General features: G+C 45.3%; 1 protein-coding gene across 1 annotated transcript in view; it reads left to right on the forward strand.

Moving 5' to 3' along the window:
- Window positions 1-1,455: 1,455 nt before the first annotated feature.
- The window catches only part of NMS (neuromedin S), a 72,325-nt gene continuing 52,782 nt past the window's right edge, over window positions 1,456-20,998 (forward strand). The window contains exon 1 of the mRNA XM_030199545.1: window positions 1,456-1,508. The gene's annotated coding sequence lies outside the window, so the exon portion shown is untranslated. The remainder of the gene's footprint in view (window positions 1,509-20,998) is intronic.

The raw sequence follows: 20,998 nt of genomic DNA on the forward strand, positions 1-20,998 counted from the left end.
CAAACGATTTTCCTGCCAAACTTCGCTGTTTATTTTATGGCACGCTCAGGATGTCCTGTCTGCCCCCCTTCCCCATGGCACATTAGATTGCTGTGCCCACCTTCCCCATGGCACACAGTTTTGCTCTGCCTGCCCCCCTCCCCAAGGCACACTCACCTTGCTGTGCCCCCTCCCACACTCCCTGTAGCATATTCAGCCAGCATCGGTTCTTTCTCCCCACCTCCTCTGAAGAGATCGTGGGACAGGAGGGGGAGGATGTGACCCCTTGCATATTGGGTCACTTCCTCCTCTTCTGTCAGCTTAGGCCCGATTGTATACGTAAACCATGCAGAAGCACGTTCTACAGGAGTGGGGAATTCTGTGCAGATTCCTGTGCTGTGCAGTTGCTCAGAATTCCCCCAGGAGTAAAAACGTAGAAGGCACTGGCTAGAAGCTGAGCTGTTGGGGCAATAAAGGGAGGGAAAACATTTTAGTTTTTGTATAGTGATTTGAATATGCCAGCTTTGGGAACCTGAATGTGTGGCATCTCTGATAGCTTTGAATTTTTCACAGTTGAGGAGGAAAGGCATTTATGTTTCTATTTCTCTGATGTTGAACTGCAAGCAGGGTCTAGCTTCTTGAGGTTTCCAATTCAGTTTTTGTCTGCAAATTTCATTTTCTAATATGAAGTCATTTATTCAGTATTTGGTAAGTCTCTAGCTAGGTTCTGCATAGATGATGTGGCAATTTCTCCAAATGGATTGTTATTGCGCATACTATGACAGGAATTAACTTCACTCCTAAGCCAGGGTACATGGAGTATGATGTGAAGTATTTTGTGATCATGTCATTTCTGTGTAGGGATTTTAGCAGTCTGGCTTGTTCTCTTTTCCCAACAAGAGATGTGTTCTAGTGTGTAATATTTGCAATGCTGCCTTTTCATATACTCAAGAGAGAAGGGTCCCAGATGATCACCCTATCACTTAAGTGAGGTCCTGTATGTCAGTACTGGAACCTTTTACACCCCCCCCCCCCCCCCAAAAAAAAAAAAAGCACTGGTCATCATTATTACATTTATGGACAATTTGCCTGCAATGGTTTCTGTGTACAGAATGAGGCAATGATGACTGTGTGATCCCCACTGCACAATAACATGGTTTTATCCTCCCTCTTACTTAAGCCACAGTGAATTAGAGGATATTACCCCATAAATAAGGGCACAGCATGGCATTTATTAGAGGTGTGGGTTCCTGCAAGGCACTGATTGGTTCCTCTCCTGTGGATATAATTGGTTACAAATAAGGAGACCTTTCCAGTTGGGTCCACTGAGTCTCAACGTATTTGTAGCCCCTTCCATCAGGAGTTTCTGGCAAAATGCTGAAGTCCTAGTGAAGTATAAAAAAAAAAAACTCTCTCTCCTGCAGCCAGACAGAATCTGAAAATGAGTCGGCAGCAGCAGCAACAGCAGCGTTTTCAGCTCCCTGTATTCCTTGCTATCTACTTCTTCTGCACTGTGCAGCTCACTTCAGGTAAGCACATCTGTCTTGTCTCCTCACCCTCGTTTACCTATGAAAGGGGTTACTGCTTGTCAGAATGAGAGTAGTAATCTTGTACCTCTGGTCACCTATGAACCACAGTGCCTTGCACCAAGTGAATTATAATTTGGATTCCACGGAAAGTCTCTGGCCAAGGTTTATAAGAGTGCCAGGATGACCCGCTCCCCAGTGTTAGACATAAAGCTGTGCTGTAGAAACGCACCTTGTTCCCGAGCACAGAGGCAGAGCTTAAAGTTAGTTTAAACAAGTCAGGTTTTTGTGTGCATTTAAAAGCATTATTGTTTGAACAAAAAAATGTTCACCTTTCACAAGTATTTAAAAGTCTGTTTTAAAAAGTTTTATAGGGATGTAACACAGGGCCCCTTTTACCAAGCCTGGGGGAGGTCTTACCACCTCCTGTTTATATATATTGTGGGAGCGCCGGAAATGGCAAGCGGCACACACTGGAACTATTTATTTATTTATTGCATTTGTATCCCACATTTTCCCACCTATTTGCGGGTTCAGTGTGGCTTACAATACTTTGTGAAGGATGGAAATACAGTGTTACAGTACGATTATGGGTTACATTGTGAGGAGTTATAGGAAGACATAGTCAAGTCAAAATTCGTTAGGGCATGGAAACCATGTGAGGTTATAGTGGGGAAAAGATAAGGCGATAGATCAGATTCAAAAGAACATAGGGTATAACATTTTATCTGTGGGTGGAGTATGAAGTGTGGTGACAATACGGGTAAGAGAAGTTCAGAAGGGAGTGTATTGATGCATTTCTATTAGTATGTATGGACTTCATGTGTTTTGATCCTTGCAATAAATTTTCTCGAAGAGATGAGTCTTCAATTGTTTGCGGAAGTCGGCTACCGCTGGGCTGCTGGGGTAGCCTGATGGTAGGGTCAGTTTGCTGTGTGCCATTGCTGTGGTAGCCCTACTGTGACTTTGTAAATGGGTCCCATAGGTTTAATGCATTGTTTATTTCTTTAGATTTTGCTCACACCTTTTTCAGTAGTAGCTCAAGGTACTCTGGATATTTCTCTGTCCCAGGAGGGCTCACAATCTAAGTTTGTACCTGAGGCAATGGAGGGTTAAGTGACTTGCCCAAGATCACAAGGAGCAGCAGCAGGACGTCAGAAACAGAAGGAAGCCTTTTGCGAGAAGAAGAGGACCTCGGCTGGCGGGGGTTGGGGTCCCCCGCCAGCAATGGCAGGCAACGGCGGGAGGGGGGGGTCGAGAGGGTCGTTGGCAGGGGGGTCCAGGGCCAAATCTATGGGGGCCCAGGCCCCCCTGGCTCCACGTAGCTACGCCACTGGTGCTGTGTCCTCATTAAAAATAGGTTATATGAAATCTCAGGCTAATGTAATGTTTTAAATCATTTTTCTTTGGAGTGTGTCTGTTTGAGAGACTTATTAGTGACTAGTAAAAAAGGCCCGTTTCTGACACAAATGAAACGGGCGCTAGCAAGGTTTTCCTTGGAGTGTGTATGTTTGGGAGAGTGTATATGAGAGTGACTGTTTGAGAGTCAGAGTGAAAGTGTGAGTGTGTGAGAGAGAGAGTGAGTATGGGTGTGAGTGTGTTTGTGAGAGAGTGTGTGTGAGAATGAGAGTGTGTGCAAGTGTGTATGTGAGACACAGTGTGAGAGAGAGTGTGTGTGTGTGGGCAAGAGAGAGAGTGTGTGTGAGACACAGATTCTCTGTGAGAGTGAGTGTATGACACCAAGCGAGTGTGTGAGTGACTGTGTGGCACATAGAGAGTGAATGTGATACAGTGTGAGACAGAGTGTGTGAGAGTGAGAGTCAGAAAGACATTGTATATGAGAGAGAGAGTGTGAGCCGTGCCCTCCCAATCCATGGCCATCTGTCCCCTGCTCCCTCCATTCGTCCTTTTCCAGCAATTCCCCTCTGTCCCTGAGCCCTGCCCTCCCAATCCATGGCCATCCATGTTTGTCTGTCACCTGCCCCCTCCATTCATCCCTATCCAGCATTTCCCCTCTCTGCCTGAGGCCTGCTCTGCAATCCATATCCATCCATGCCCATCTGTCCCCTCCATTCATCCCTATCCAGCAATTCCCCTCTCCCTGAGTCCTGCCCTTCCAATCCATGCTCATCTGTCACCTGGCCCCTCCATTTTTCCCTATCCAGCAATTTCCCTCTCTCCCTGAGTCCTGCCCTCCCAATCCATGCCCATCCATGCTCCTCTGTCCCCTGCCCCCTCCATTCATCCATTTCCAGTAATTCCCCTCTCTCCCTGTGCCCTGTCCTCCTAATCCATACCCATCCATGCTCCTCTGTCCCCTGCCGCCTCCATTCATCCTTTTCCAGCAAGTCCCCTCTCGCCCTTCCATGACCCCCCCCCCTCGCATCCATGCTACTCTCTCTCCCATGTCCCAGCCTGGCCTGCCCTCTTCTCCCCCCCCCCTTCGCATCCATGCCTCGCATCCATGCCCCCCCCCCACCCCTCCGCATCCATGCATCCCTTTTTTTTTTTTATTCTTTTTAACTTTACCTCCGTGGCGGTTCGTGCAGCGAAGCGTCAGGGAAGGAGGCGGCGCTCCCGACGTCTAGCTTTCCCTTCGCTGTGTTCCGCCTTGTTTTGAAGGCGGAACACAGCGAAGGGAAGGCTAGACGTCGGGAGCGCTGCCTCCTTCCCTGACGTTTCGCTTCCCGATTTGTTTGTTTTTTTCGCGAGGGCGGGGCAGAGACGGCTGGCTGGCTTGAAGGCTTCACACCACGAATCCACGAACCCTTCAGCCTCAGTGACGTCAGATGGCTTCATGGCTTCACAGAACGTTATCCTCAGAACGTTGAGGGTGCGTTTTATTATATTAGATGCTTCTTGTTGGAGGTTTGAGTGACCAGAAGTATTTATCCTGTCAAAGACAAATGTGCAAAAGAGAAATCACTCTGAAAGAAAGTGTTAAATAACTCAGTCTGTTCATTTCTTTTGCTTTGTCTCTGATTTTAGTTGTGGGCAACACTGGTTGTATTAAAATCGACTTTAGAGATGTGCCAATTTAGCACCAAAATTGTGTAAAAAAATACACAGAGCTGGATTTTATTTTTGAGTTACATTTCTGCGTGTAGTAAGTCAAATTTCGTAACATATTTGAATTGAGTTTTCTACATATTTATTTATGTTAAGTGGTTGAAACACTATAGAGGCTCATTTTCAAAGCACTTAGCCTCCCAAAGTTCCATAGAAACCTATGGAACTTAGCCTCCCAAAGTGCTTTGAAAATATGCCTCTATACGTTATGGAGTCATCCCATGCAGTGGTTTTCAACCCAGTCCTCAGGGACCACCTGACCAGTTGGGTTTTAAGGATATCCACAATGAATATGCATGAGAGAGATCTGCATGCCAAGAAGGCAGTGCATGCAAATCATGTATATTGATTGTGGATTTCCTGAAAACCCGACTGACCAGGTGGTCCCTGAGGACTGGGTTGAAACCACTGATCCCCTAGTGCATCTATTCTAGTGCATCTGCTGGAACATATCTCTTCACATTGAGCTACTACTGAAAAAAGATGCGAGCTAAATCCAGATTAATAATAATAGTTAAACAATCATATTTTCCCCTGCCTAGTGCATCTATTCTAGTATCTTATGTTTTGCTTAAAAAGCGGTCATGAGCAACCAATGCATGTTTTAATTTTACATGACTCTGGTGCGTAAAATATCCCAGTTTAGTCTTGTATATTGACATTAATCTAAATTACAAGAATGTATGGTGGATTTAAGACAGTGTACAATTAATTGTGCATATTTCAATGTAATTGAGTAAACGGCATCTTCAAATTCCATGTAATAGGAATGTTTCTAGATACGTATTTTTATATCATGGAAATAGACAAGGTTCCTACACTTTAAGGTAAATAACTTAACCCCCTGTTTACTAAGCTGTGCTAGCGGCTGCCACATGGCGATGCCAGCACAGCCCATTCAAAGTGAGTGGGCTGTGTCATCATTAGCACAAGACCAGTCGCTAGCGCAGCTTAGTAAACAAGGGAGGTTAGATTGTGAGCCCTCCAGGGACAGAGAAAGTACCTTAATATAATATGTAAACTGCTTTGGTTATACCACAGAAAGTTGGTATATCTAATGCATTACCCTTACCTTGCCTTGCCTTGCCTTAATGCAATCAGCAATGGTACAGACTGAACTATTATTGGTTTTTTAAATAAAATTTCAAAAGAGTTAAACGGATAATTTTGGAAGTGTAAATTATTATATCACTAGTAAAAAAGGCCCGTTTCTGATACAAATGAAACGGGCGCTAGCAAGGTTTTCCTCGGAGTGTGTATGTTTGGGAGAGTGTATGTGAGAGTGAGTGTTTGAGAGTCAGAGTGAAAGTGTGAGTCTAATCCATGCTCCTCTGTCACCTGGCCCCTCCATTCATCCCTATCCAGCAATTCCGCTGTCTCCCTGAGGCCTGCCCTGCAATCCATATGCATCCATGGCCATCTGTCCCCTCCATTCATCCCTATCCAGCAATTCCCCTCTCCCTGAGTCCTGCCCTTCCAATCCATGCCCATCCATGCTCATCTGTCACCTGGCCCCTCCATTTTTCCCTATCCAGCATTTCCCCTCTCTGCCTGAGGCCTGGCCTGCAATCCATATCCATCCATGGCCATCTGTCCCCTCCATTCATCCCTATCCAGCAATTCCCCTCTCCCTGAGTCCTGCCCTTCCAATCCATGCACCTCTGTCACCTGGCTCCTCCATTCATCCCTATCCACAATTCCCCTGTCTGCCTGAGGCCTGCCCTGCAATCCATATGCATCCATGCCCATCTGTGCCCTCCATTCATCCCTATCCAGCAATTCCCCTCTCCCTGAGTCCTGCCCTTCCAATCCATGCCCATCCATGCTCATCTGTCACCTGGCCCCTCCATTTTTTCCTATCCAGCATTTTCCCTCTCTGCCTGAGGCCTGCCTTGCAATCCATATCCATCCATGCCCATCTGTCCCCTCCATTCATCCCTATCCAGCAATTCCCCTCTCCCTGAGTCCTGCCCTTCCAAACCATGCCCATCCATGCTCATCTGTCACCTGGCCCCTCCATTTTTCCCTATCCAGCATTTCCCCTCTCTGGCTGAGGCCTGGCCTGCAATCCATATCCATCCATGGCCATCTGTCCCCTCCATTCATCCCTATCCAGCAATTCCCCTCTCCCTGAGTCCTGCCCTTCCAATCCATGCACCTCTGTCACCTGGCTCCTCCATTCATCCCTATCCACAATTCCCCTGTCTGCCTGAGGCCTGCCCTGCAATCCATATGCATCCATGCCCATCTGTGCCCTCCATTCATCCCTATCCAGCAATTCCCCTCTCCCTGAGTCCTGCCCTTCCAATCCATGCTCATCTGTCACCTGGCCCCTCCATTTTTTCCTATCCAGCATTTTCCCTCTCTGCCTGAGGCCTGCCCTGCAATCCATATCCATCCATGCCCATCTGTCCCCTCCATTCATCCCTATCCAGCAATTCCCCTCTCCCTGAGTCCTGCCCTTCCAATCCATGCCCATCCATGCTCATCTGTCACCTGGCCCCTCCATTTTTTCCTATCCAGCAATTGCCCTCTCTCCCTGAGGCCTGCCCTGCAATCCATATCCATCCATGCCCATCTGTCCCCTCTATTCATCCCTATCCAGCAATTTCCCTCTCTCTCTGAGTCCTGCCCTCCCAATCCATGCCCATCCATGCTCCTCTGTCCCCTGCCCCCTCCATTTTTCCCTTTCCAGCAATTGCCCTCTCTCCCTGAGCCCTGCCCTCCCAATCCATGTCCATCCATGCTCCTCTGTCCCCTGCCGCCTCCATTCATCCTTTTCCAGCAAGTCCCCTGTCTCCCTTCCATGACCCCCCCTCGCATCCATGCTCCTCTCTCTCCCATGTCCCAGCCTGGGCCGCCCTCTTCTCCCCCCCCCCCCTTCGCATCCATGCTGTCGTTCCTCCCTTGCCCTCCCGCTCCCATTGTTGTACTTTAGTGGGCACCTCTCCCCCCAACATGGGTTTTTTTTGTTTTTTTCTTGTTTTTAAATTTACCTCCGTGGCGGTTCCGGCAGCGAAGCGTCAGGGAAGGAGGCGGTGCTCCCGACGTCTAGGTTTCCCTTCGCTGTGTTCCGCCTTCTTTTGACGTCATCCTTGACGTCAGAAGAAGGCGGAACACAGCGAAGGGAAGGCTAGACGTCGAGAGCGCCGCCTCCTTCCCTGACGCTTCGTTTCCGAGCGTTGCGATTGGTTGAGTGTCATTGCTCCGCCCTCGACGTCATCACGTTTGACGCGTGGGCGGGGCAGACACAATGCGATCTCACCCCCTTCACTTAGAATGTTGGCTAACAGAGGCTTCAGAACGTTGGAGGTGCGTTTTATATAGAGAGATTGTTTATGTTTATTAAAATTTTCTTAATCTCTTTTAAAAGACCGCCATCAAATGATAGGAAAGAACACAAACTCTCTGAGTTTTCTAAAAGTACATTTCTTTCAATTCTACCTGAACAGACTGACAATTCTTTCATGACTTTACCACCTTAATTTCTGTGTAAATTCTAAGTAGAGGAGTGTGGTAGCCGTGTTAGTCCACTCTTAAGGTTATCAATAGAAATCAAACAAAATAAAACATGGAAAAGAAAATAAGATGATACCTTTTTTATTGGACATAACTTAATACATTTCTTGATTAGCTTTCGAAGGTTGCCCTTCTTCGTCAGATCGGATCTGACGAAGAAGGGCAACCTTCAAAAGCTAATCAAGAAATGTATTAAGTTATGTCCAATAAAAAAGGTATCATCTTATTGTCTTTTCCATGTGTAAATTCTGAAACTGACTCCAATAAAAAAAAAATTTTAAATCCAGTCCTCTTCTGAAGAGATTTACCTGACCTAGATCTAACAAAAATCAGTAATCCACTGTCACAACCTGCAGTCTGGTGCACTGTACACTCTGCTTCTCCTCGAATCCAGCACTTCTCTTCCACCCCTCCCCCCAAGTCCAGCAACTCTGTCCCCCAGTCTCACTCCCACCAAGTCAGACACCATTTTCCCGCCCTGCCTCCTCCCCTCGAATCCCCCCCCCCCCCCCGCATCCCTCTCCCCCTCCCCTGCATCCCTCTCCCCCTCCCCCATCAACACTTCTCTGGTGGTCCTGTAACCTTGCCTGAGTCTCTGGCTGCAGTCAGCAATAGAAGCAGCCTCCCTCTGGAGATGCCAGACCTATGAGAACTGGGGAAGGGAAGGGAGAGAATAGCTTACTGGGTTGTGGTGGTCTATATATAAAAACAATGAGCCATTATATTACTCATTACTGAAAAAAGTAATATATTACAGTTATTTCATTATATTTGCATAAAAGTAATCATTACACTTACTTGTTGCTTTTAAAAGTAATATATTACCAGTAAGAATTTACTTGGTAATATATTACTAACCAAATACTGGATCCTATTGGGGGTGTTTACAGTATTTTCCATTACAGCTCATGCATTAACATTCAAATTTGTGTACAGTACCTGCTCCTGTTTATTGCGGAAACAGTGCCTATTTAGGAGACAGTATGTGATCTTTCCCCCTAAACCAACCTCTCCTCTTCCCCCATTCTCTATCTCTGTGGATAACACTCTCATCTTCCCTATCTCATCAGCTCCTAACCTTGGGGTCATGTTCGACTCCTCTCTCTCCTTCTCTGCAACAGACTGTTAAAACCTATTGTTTCTTTCTCTATAATATCACTAAAATTTGTCCTTTCCTTTCTGAGCACTACCGAATATATCTTCTTTCTTTTGCTTTCCATTTTGATTTTCATGGAGACATATTCAGAGACAGAGGTTTAACCCTGATGCAGCCTATTGGCGAAACCTGATTCATGTTGGTTATGGGTCTTTCTGTGCAAGTTAAATAAAGTTATTTTAATTTAAAAATTAAAATTGATAAAGTTTTGCAAGTAAAATAAAAATTGTGCAAGACTGGGTAAGCCATAGGACTGTGATCCTATGTGAAATGATAACCACTGAGGTCTTGAGATGTTCATGGGACGTTTATACTGCATGTTCCTGATTTAAAATTGAACATAATCACACTGTTAGTGTTGAGCGAATGTTACTCATGACTAGAATTCCAGCATTTATGTGCCTCTTGCTCCCTATTCCTTATAGAACCACCCCCATAGAGTACATGCACACATTTCTGCCATCTTCAAAAATGATATAAATTTGTGTGTGATGATTTCTGTGCTACTGAAGCTGCTTCTGGATCTCTGTTATATAAGAACACATAGAGCAGGCACCTATGTTCTCTTTTAAATGTGCTCCTTTTCAAATAGATGCCCTGTTATAATACTACCTCATATTGTATAGCTTGGGCAATTTTAAAAGAACCTTTTCCTGTGCATAAAACTTGTTTTATATGTGTACGTGGCTTTTAAAATTATGCCCACGTGTCCTCTAACCTTTACTGAGAAGTCAAATATTGACTCTTGTAACTTGCTTTTAAAACAATTGCCCCAGGCCTTTCAGGCCCAGATGCACTAAACCTGAACGACCCTTTTAATGACCCTTAACGAAGAAATTTTCAAACGTAGCATGCATCAAAGGCCATTTTCCGAGGAAGCTAGCAGCTAACGAAACTGGAATGCAAATGATAAACTACCATTGAAATGCAGACAATTTGGAATGCACTAACCATACTGACGATAGCAACGATTCACTTACCGCCAGAAATTTAACATCCGCTCAGACCTGTCGTTAAAGCCTGAGCTGTCATCTCCCCACTGCCCCCTGCACGATGAAAAACCAAATTGCTGGCATGTTTAAAAAGAAAAGTGGCTCCCTGCTTCCCTGTGCCTAAAATAAAAAACAAACTAAATTATCTACATAGATAACTGACGTCAGAGGAGGGCGGGCACAGGAAGAAGAAGGAGACATCGGAGGAGACAGAAGAGATCAAGAACAGCTGATCCATCCCATGCAGCGCCTTCAAACATAGGTGAGAGGCGCTGCACCGGCCATTATGGTGGAGGAGGGGTCCGGTGGAGGGGGGAGCGGCGGGGACGAACTCGGGGGGCTGGGCACGGAGGTGGAGGAGGGCAGGAGGCGGAGCATTGCCGACTGAAGAAGAGAGAGACCGGAAGGGAGGGGGAGCCCAGCAACTGAAAAGGTTTCATTTTTAACAGCTTTTATTTCACAAACGGAGCTGCGGGGACTTTGGGGGGGGGGGGGGGAGCAAGGCAAGGCCGTCCATACAGGACGCTGCTGATGAGCGCCTTTGCCCCCTCCTGATCCTTTAATGTTTGTGGAGACATGCAGGGGAAAGTGGGGAGCCACGTGTTTGTGTTTTCTTTTTTTTCTTTTACGTTTCTGGCATGCTCAGAGCAGCCAGCATAACGCTTGGCTGCTCTGCGCATGCTTTACGAGCCGATTACTGACGGGGATTAGTGCATCGTTCTTTACAATACCGCACCGAACTTGTGCAACTTGTTTTTTTGGAGCATTGGTCGTTTTTTAAAATTCGGTAATGGCTTTAACAATTTTGCTTTTTTTACGTTTGGTTGATGCATCTGGGCCTAAGTACATTTGGTGATTTTTGAAAGCAGCAATCCAAGCCAAGCTGTCCTGAACACCAGTGCTTCCCAGTCTTTTTGTGGCTGTGACCCCCTGGAGATGTACCTGCAGGTCGTCACCCCAAAGGCAGGTTTTGTGACTCCATTTGGGGTCCTGACCTACAGTTTGGGAAGCTCTGGCTTATTTCTTGATTCTATGGCTTCTTTGTTTGTTTCTCTCCCCGAGTTCCCTTTCTGTGTTATCTTTCTATATGTGAAGCTTGATTTTGCATAGGAAATTAGGTAGGAGTTAGGATGTTCAGGTTGGGATGTACACAATTTCTCATGTATTTTACTAAAAGATGTGGGAAATATATATGTAGATTGTTGCTCATACAAAGGGCAGTTCTATAACAGAGTGGGTAGTAGGAGCCTTTCTGCAAAGGAAAGTAGATGCCTACATTCCTATATAGAATACTAGCGAAAAGGGTATATAGATGTGTATGTACCTATATTCCGATATAGAATACTAGCATAAGGGGTATATAGATGCTTATGTGCCTGCGTTCCTATATAGAATACCAGCATAAAGGGGTATATAGATGCATATATACCTACATTCCTATATCGAATACTAGTGTAATGGGGTATATAGATGTGTCTCTAAATTCCTATATAGAATACTAGCATAAAGGGGTATATAGATGCGTATGTGTCTATATTCCCATATAGAATACTAGTGTAAAGGGGTATATAGATGCATGTGTGTCTATATTCCTATACAGAATACTAGCATAAAGGGGTATATAGATGCATATGTGTCTATTTTCCTATATAGAATACTAAAGGGGTATATAGATGCATAGCCTGCTTATTTTCGAAGGAGAAGGGCGCCCATCTTCCGACACAAATCGGGAGATGGGCGCCCTTCTCCTAATGGCGGCCAAATCGGTATAATCGAAAGCCGATTTTGGCCGCCCTCAACTGCAGTCTGTTGCAATAGTGACGAAAGTTTAAGGGGGCGTGTCAGAAGCATAGTGAAGGTGGGACAGGGGTGTGGTTAACACATGGGCACCCTCAGGGCTGGTCTTAGGGCGAGGCGGCCGCATAGGGCCCTGTGCTCAAGGGGGCCCCGCGCGGCGCGCCTGAAGTCGCCCCGCCCTGACTGCTGTTCCCACCCGACGGTCGACCGCTGCCTGCTCCCACCCTGTCTTGCCTTAAAAAAAAAAAATTTATGAAGCGCCGGAGTGGCAGGCAGCGCCTCGAGTTTGCCCTGCTAGTAAAAATCTCCTCGACGTCGTCAGGCCTTCCCACATTGAGCCCCGCCCTCCTCTGAGGTAACTTCCTATTACCGCGAGGGCGGGAGGGACTCAATGTGGGAAGGCCCGACGACGTCGACGAGATTTTTACTAGCAGGGCAGACTCGAGGCGCTGCCTGCCACTCCGGCGCATCGAAAACTTTTTTTTAAAGGCAGTGGGTGGCAGTGGCGACCGAGTAATAATTATCCGGGGAGAGAGGAGGAGCTGAAGTGGTGAGAAGCGACCGTTCTCCTCCTCTTCGTTCAGAGGCCTGGTTTGTTCACCGCTGAGCTGTGTGATAACTAGAGCGGTAAAACATGCTGGTGCTGCTTGCGTGCCCGCAGTAGCAGCTGAGGTGCCGAAGGGGCTGGCGGTAAGCAGAGTGGCGGCATCATGTCGGATACACGGCGGCGGGTGAAGGTGTACACGCTGAACGAGGAGCGACAATGGGACGACAGGGGCACTGGATACGTCTCGTCCACCTATGTAGAGCGGTTGAAGGGGATGTCTGTGCTAGTGCGGGCCGAGGCCGATGGTAAGAACCTAGGAGCGAGGGCGCTGAGAGATCTGTTGGCCGAGACAAAATCCAATACAGGCCTTGCCCTTGTCCCTGTAAAGTTCCCCAAGGGTCCGGCCAGACCCAAACTCATACTCGCCACCCCCCCCCCCCCGCCCTCACACTCAGCGATCATTACTCCCTTGCTAGTTCCCCATTGTGTACCTATACTATGTTTCTCTTATCTTTTTTGTATTTCAGTCATCTTTCTCTACAAGGATACTCGCAGGTTGACTTGTTAAACCGTCGGCAGATGTATGTCTTCTTTACTGTACTTTTTATTTTGCGGGCAATGCTTCTTTTCCACTTTAAGAAGATCATGGGATTTAGTCCAGTGAAGCTGTTTTATTATGGATTATGGGCCTTTTATCTCAGTCATTGTGGTTTTTGCCTTCTCTGCTGCTGCTTTTTGCAGACGTTTTCATGAATAGGTTGTACAGGTTGGGTTTTTTTTTTGGTGGTGTTGATGTTTGTTTTAAATAAGCAATGTTGTACGTTCTAAGGACTGAGGGTGTTTTTTTTCTGTGTGAGATTATGACTGATGCACTATCAGGCACATAACATGAAACTTTTCTTGAGTTTTGCAGGGATTTTTTTACCTCCTCCTGTAACCTCTTTGTTAGTTGGGAACTGGAGAGAGTAGAAATATTATCTAGTCTAGTGGTACGGTTGTGAAGTGTTGGGACTGCCATAAGGAATTATAAAGCGTGTAATGTGAAATATGAAGGAGCTAATTTTCAAAAGAGGAAAAACCTAAAAAATAGTTATATGGTTGTAGGAGGACATATTTGCAATTTTCGACACCCAGGGGCGTTTTGGGCAGGACATGAGCAGCACTAAAAGATAAGACTTTTTTTATTTTTTTTTTGCAATAATGCTTGGATGCTGGAATGCTCTCCCACGGGAGGTGGTGGAGAGGAAAACGGTAATGGAATTCAAACATGCATGGGATAAACATAAAGGAATCCTGTTCTGAGGGAATGGATCCTCAGAAGCTTAGCCGAGATTGGGTGGCAGAGCCGGTGGTGGGAGGCGGGGATAGTGCTAGGCAGACTTATATGGTCTGTGCCCTGAAAATGACAGATACAAATCAAGGTAAGGTATATACAAAAAGTAGCACATATGACTTTATCTTGTTGGGCAGACTGGATGGACCGCGCAGGTCTTTTTCTGCCGTCATCTACTATGTTCCTATGTTAGTGGCAAGAGAATGGAGCTGGTAGGTGAGTCGGGGTGGGTCGGGTCGGGGGGACTCAGATGGGAGAAGGGTGTGGGGTGGGGGTTCTCAGATGGGGGGAGGGGGTTTTATTTTATAATGGTATTATTTTCTATATTTGTTTTATTTCTATTTGTTAATTTGTAAAGTGGTGATTGGTATTTGTTAGTTTTTTTTCAAATTTGCATCTGCTGTCTTTATGTTTTGCACACTACTAGGGGACATTTTCTGTTTCTGTGGTGTTGCATTGTATGCAGAGTCTGGCATCTTGTGGGGTTCAGTTTAATTTTTGTCTAAATAGAAAGTTTAAATATTACTACTTATTCTATAGTGGATTAGGGTGTATCTGTGTTTGTGAAAAAGACATGGCTTTACAGTTGGCATTGACTGTGCAGGATCGACAAGCCCTGGAGCTGGGGACCTTGGAGCTCGGAGGAAGGGGTGGCAGGCCCTGGAGCTAGGGTGGGCGGAGCTAAGGTGGGGGCGGGGCTAGGGTCAGGCCCCATCACATTGGTCTGCATAGGGCCCTGCACTTGCTAAGACCGGCCCTGGGCGCCCTCGGCTGATAATGGAAAAACGAAGGGTGGCCCTGACAAGCATTTGGCTGACTTTACTTGTTCCATTTATTTTCAGGACCAAGCCTCGAAAAGGTGTCTGAACTGACCAGATGACCACGGGAGGGAATCGGGGATCACCTCCCCGTACTCCCCCAGTGGTCACCAACCCCCTCCCACCCTAAAAAAAAACTATTTTAAACATTTTTTTGCCAGCCTGAAATGTCATACCCAGCTCCATCACAGCAGTATGCAGGTCCCTGGAGCAGTTTTAGTGGGTGCAGTGCACTTCAGTTAGGCGGACCCAGGCCCATCCCCCCTACCTGTTTCACTTGTGGAGGTAAATGTGAGCCCTCCAATACCCACCTGAAACCCACTATACCCACATGTAGGTGCCCCCCTTCACCCATAAAGGCTATGGTAGTGATGTACAGTGGTGGGGAGTGGGTTTTGGGGGAGATTTGGGGGGCTCAGCACCCAAGGGAAGGGAGCTATGTACCTGGGAGCTCTTTCTGAAGTCCATTGCAGTGCCTCCTAGGATGCCCGGTTGGTGTCTTGGTCTGTGAGGGGGACCAGTGCACTACAAATGCTGGCTCCTCCCATGACCAAATGACTTGGATTTGGCCGGTTTTGAGATGGCCGGCCTCGGTTTCCATTATCGGCGAAAACCGAGGCTGGCCATCTAAGTCCGACGATCTCAACATTTAGGTCGACCATCTCTAAGGTTGACCTAAATGTTGAGATTTGGCCGGCCCCGACCGTATTATCGAAACGAAAGATGGCCGCCCATCTTGTACGATAATACGGTTGGCTCCACCCCTTCCCGGGGCTGTCCCCAGAGATGGCCGCCCTTATAGATGGGTTCCCCGGTTTGATTATGCCCCTCTATGTGTCTATATTCCCATATAGAATACTAGCGTAAAGGAGTATATAGATGTGTGACATGTCGGACAGTAGAACCCCATGCCACCTATGTTTATTTAAAAGCTAAATATGAAATGCATATTTAAATAATAAGAATTTTGAGAAGTTCGAGCATTATTAATATCACTAAAACAGTAAAAGCATATATACAAAAAATCTTAAAGATAGTCTCAGTGACCGGTGATGATTCTGGGCTAGTTCTGGACGGCATTGAATTTACTAGCCAGCCAGACACCCATGCTGAGGTCTTCTGAAACTTGAATAGAATGAAATTGTAGAAGCTTCTGGATATACAAATGCTTATGTTTTATGATTAATAATAGTTGTCAAAGCATTTGTGAAGGGTCAATTTTAAGTTTAGCCATTTAATGGGACTTACGCTAGGCAGAATAGTGACTTGTATATGCATATGTGCACACATACACATATATGCTAGTATTCTAAAACCCTCGGGATCTTGGGGCCTAAGCTCTGGAATACCTCTGAATGTCCAGCAGGAAGCGTCCCTTTTCCTTTTCAAGAAACAACTGAAAGCTTTTCTGTTTACACATGCTTTCAGTTTTTGATTTCTGGCCATTTGTTGCCTCCCACGATTTGCCTTGTCTGGGAGTGGCTTCTTTGGAAACCTTGAGATCTGCTGTAAGTATGTGTAAAATTTGATGTGTTTCTTCCTATTTTCTTATTCTTTTACTGTCAATAGTGGTGTTCTCCTCCTACTTTTATTAGATTTTAATCTAGTAAACTGCCTAGGTCCATTCCAAAGTGTCTGATCATTTTAACTTTAAAAATCTTATTTCTCTGGATTGTTTTGAAGTTTCTTGTTAATATCCTGTTCGTAGAGTCATTGATACAGGGCTCTTGTCCTAAGATATCTAGTCATATTAATTTGGTCAGCGTTGTAACAAGTGATCTTATGTTGACATGAGTCGATTCTTGTCTTTAATATCTAGTTTCTCTCACCATTGTAATGCCCCTCTTCACATTTTCTGCATTGAATAATATATACAGTAAAGTCTCGATTATCTGACGTAAAGGGGACCGAACCGTTGTCGGATAAGTGAAAAGTCAGGTAATATGGAAAACAATGATGGCCCCCTTTTTAAAAAATGCATGAAAAACATACTTTATACATAAAGAACAGGCATAGGGTATCTCTATGTAAAATACAGTATTGTTTATTAACAGTAACCAGCTGCATGCGAAGCTGAAAAGCAGGAACAGAACCTGCACACTTCTTAACGGCAACACAATGATGTCACCAGGAGGGAGAGGTCTGTCAAATATGCCGGATGATCGGATTAGTGAAGGTCGGATAATCGAGACTACTGTATACTACATTAGAGGAAGATCAGGAGTAGGACTTCCTTATGCTAAATGTCTTTCCCATGTGGGTCCTATGATGTGCATTAGCATACTGTGCCTCATGGTATATTTACTCATTTTTGCTTCAGATTAGGTGGTTGTGTAAAGGCCAGGACCAGCAGAGCAGGGAATATTTCTTTCATTAACTCATCCTCTAGGAGTAGTGGCTATGGGTCTTTTATGATTTCTCTCAGTTTGAAAACCTAACTAACTGGAACAAATTTCTCAGTACTTTTCTGAATATAATGATCAAAACTTTAAGGCGCCAGGAGAAAATGCAGTCAACAGACCCCATACAGATGAATTCTCATTGACCACACTGATGGAAGTGTAAATTAAAGAAAGATAATAAACCTCTGTAGCTATCAATTCTCTGGATTGCTTAAGAGACTTTCCATTTTACTTTTCCAGTAAATGAAATGAAATTCAACTATATTCAGATCTTGAACACGTTTTTAGGAAACTCTGGGGTCCTTTTACTAAGGTGCTCTTAAAAGTGGCCTGCGCTGGTGTAGATGTGTGTATTGGATGCACGCAAGTTCATTTTTCAGCACACTTTCAAAAAAGTCCCTTTTCTTTTAGCCAAAAATGGATGTGTGGCTAAATGAAAATTGGCGCACATCCATTTTGGGCCTGAGAACTTACCGCCACCCACTGACTTAGCGATAAGGTCTCACGTCTTAACCAGGTGGTAATCATCAGCGTGCGTACAATGCCAATTACCGCCCAGTTAGTGCTTTCCGGCGTGCCTTCTGGACGTGCGTACAAAATGAAATTACCACCCAGGCCACGTGGTAGCTGGTGGTAGTTCCAAGTTGGCGCATGTTAGGCACTCGTAGACGCCTACAGGGCTTAGTAAAAGGGCTCCTCTGACTTTAAATGAGCTATTATTTAGGAAACTGAAATCATGCTTTCACAAGAGAGAGGACACATCCAACACACTGTATTACAATTTTTAAAAATATATTTATTTGACCTCCCTAAGTGGAGAAAATAATCAATTAGACAACTATAGAAAGAGTATTGGACACAGCATGAAATCACAGCTTGCACAACACAGGTGAAAGTGAGGAAAGTTCTAAATGACCAAGGCAAACAAGAAGTAAGAATATCCAAGAATTTATTTGGCCAAAGTTAACTGACCCAAGGAGAACCTACATGTGCCGTGCTTCGGCTAAACGCCTTCCCATTCTTGGAGAGTTAATTGTGTGTCATGCCACACAGCGTATATCGCTCCAGCGCTTCAGTGGTTTTTCTCATTTACTAGCACTACAAAATTGACTAATCAGAACTGCTACAAACCCTGAGGAAGGCATTTAGCTGAAACATGGCCTGTGTAGGGTCTTCTTGGGTCAGTTAACTTTGGCCGAATAAATTCTTGGATACTCTTACTTCTTATTTGCCTTGGTCATTTGGAATTTTCCTTACTTTCACCCGTGTTGTGCTCTAATGTAACTTCCTGTTTCCTCAGAGGTGGCCACAGTAGAGAAGAGGCCAGTGCCAGCAGCAGGGCAGTTTATGGGAATCGTTGCCGCTGCCGGCTTTTAGACATAAAGAAAGAAGCTAAATTCGGGGAAAGGGGTGGAGGAAGGAAGGGGGGAGATGCCAGAACTTGGCCCGGTGGGGAGGGGTCAGCATCTCAGCCCTGTCTCAGGCGGCACCGGCCATCCCTGGCTCTACCTTATGCACATAACTTACAGAATGCTGTAAGTTATATGGGTATTAGCATTTACAGTAGCTCTATGGAAAGCGTAAGTGCTTGCACCAAGGTACATACACATCTATATACCCCTTTACGCTGGTATTCTATATAGGAATATAGGCAGATATGCATCTATATAGCCCTCTACCTCAGGACAACACTGATATCGAAAACTTCATCAACGGTCTGGACCCAACCCGTGGTGAATACCCTACGGACCGAACCTGGTCAAACTTCACTCTCCTCACCTCCGAAACAGTAATCCAGGTGATCAATAGGTTTTTAAACACTCATTGTCAATTGGATATCTGCCCCAGCTACCTAATAAAATCCGCCCCCCACCGCTTCATAGCAGACCTCACATCCCACTTAAACTACCTGCTTCAACAAGGTCTCTTCCCCAAGGAAAATGGCAACATCCTACTCACCCCAATAGCAAAAATCACCAAGAAAAAACCAAACGAAATCACTAACTACCACCCAGTAGCATCTATCCCACTGGTAATCAAATTGATGAAAAGCATAGTAACCAAACAACTTAGTGATTGCATAAACAAATTCACAATACTACATGAATCACAATCAGGATTTCGCCCCCTACATAGCACTGAAACAGTACTAATTACTCTCCTAGCCAAATTCAAGCAGGAAATAGCAATAGACAAAAGCATACTTCTCCTCCTATTCGACATGTCTAGTGTGTTTGATATGGTAAACCATAAAATACTACTAAGACTCCTAGATTACTTCAGGATTGGCGGATACATACTTAAATGGATCAAGGGTTTCCTAACCACTAGAACATATCAAGTGAAATCAAGCTCAAACATATCACCACTGTGGAAAGCAGAATGCGGAGTACCTCAAGGATCACCACTATCACCTATCCTTTTCAACCTACTGATGACCCCCACTAGCCAAATTCTTATCCAACCAAGGCCTTAACCCTTTCATCTATGCAGACGATGTCACAATATACATCCCTTACAAGCATGATCTGGCAGGAATCACCAACAAAATCCAACTTGAACATCATGGACTCATGGGCAAATGCATTCCAACTAAAACTCAACACAGAAAAAACACACTGTCTCATCATCTCATCCCAATACAATACATACAAACCCACAAACATAAACACCCCAGGTTGCACCCTTTCAATCTCAGACAGCCTGAAAATTCTTGGCGTTACAATCGACCGTAACCTCTCACTGGAGAACCAAGCGAAATCTACAACAAAGAAAATGTTCCACTCAATGTGGAAACTCAAATGCCTGAAACCATTCTTCCCGAGGGAAAGATTCCGCAACCTGATACAATCAATGGTACTAAGCCACGTAGATTACTGCAATGGAATTTATGCGGGATGCAAAGACAAATCATAAAGAAACTTCAGACTGCCCAAAACACGGCAGCCAGACATATTTGGAAAAATGCAATTTGACAGCGCCAAACCCCTCAGAGAAAAACTACACTGGCTCCCCATCAAAGAACATATTGCTTTCAAAATCTGCACCCTAATTCACAAAATCATCTACGGAGAAGCCCCGGGATACATGACAGACCTCATAGATCTACCAACCAGATACACAGCAGGATCAACACGATCACACCTAAATCTCCACTACCCAAGCTGCAAAGAACTCAAATACAAATCAACCTATGCATCCAGCTTCTCCTACATAAGCACACAACTACGGAACGCAATACCAAATGCCGTGAAAACAACATATGACCACCTGAACTTCTGGAAACTACTAAAAACTAACTTGTTCAAAAAGGCATACCCTAATGATCCAACTTAAATGCCTCAACCCAGCAACACAACAAAACCAAAGCTCATACTGGACATAACTCTTCCTTCTTATGATTCCCAATGTGTCTGTCACACATTAACTCCACATTGAGCCTGCAAATAGGTGGGAAAATGTGGGATACAAATGAAACAAATAAATAAATATGCGAACTTACCATGCAGTATCACCATTGCAGGTAGCACAGGTGTGAGACAGCCACTAGGGGTCAGAGCCATCATTTTGATCCCTGGCAGACAAAGGGACGGAAGCATCTGGAGAGTGCTCCTGCCCTGACTGTCCCACAAGGGGAACTCATCATAAATGCTAGCGGGTTTGAGGGGGTGGATGAAGTGAGGGAAGGATCAAATGATGCTCTTGGGGAGTCATGGGGAGGTAGAGCGAAGGGCTGCAGCCTGACTAATCTTTTGTATACCTATTTGATGCCAGAAGTAAACCATCATGGATTTTCTACTTCAAAGCATTCTGGATTTATGATACTACAAAACTGCCAAGCTGTTCTATGTTTTTGTGCT

The sequence above is a fragment of the Microcaecilia unicolor genome, chromosome 4 (assembly GCF_901765095.1).
Source record: "Microcaecilia unicolor chromosome 4, aMicUni1.1, whole genome shotgun sequence".
NCBI classification, from domain to species: Eukaryota; Metazoa; Chordata; class Amphibia; order Gymnophiona; family Siphonopidae; genus Microcaecilia; species Microcaecilia unicolor.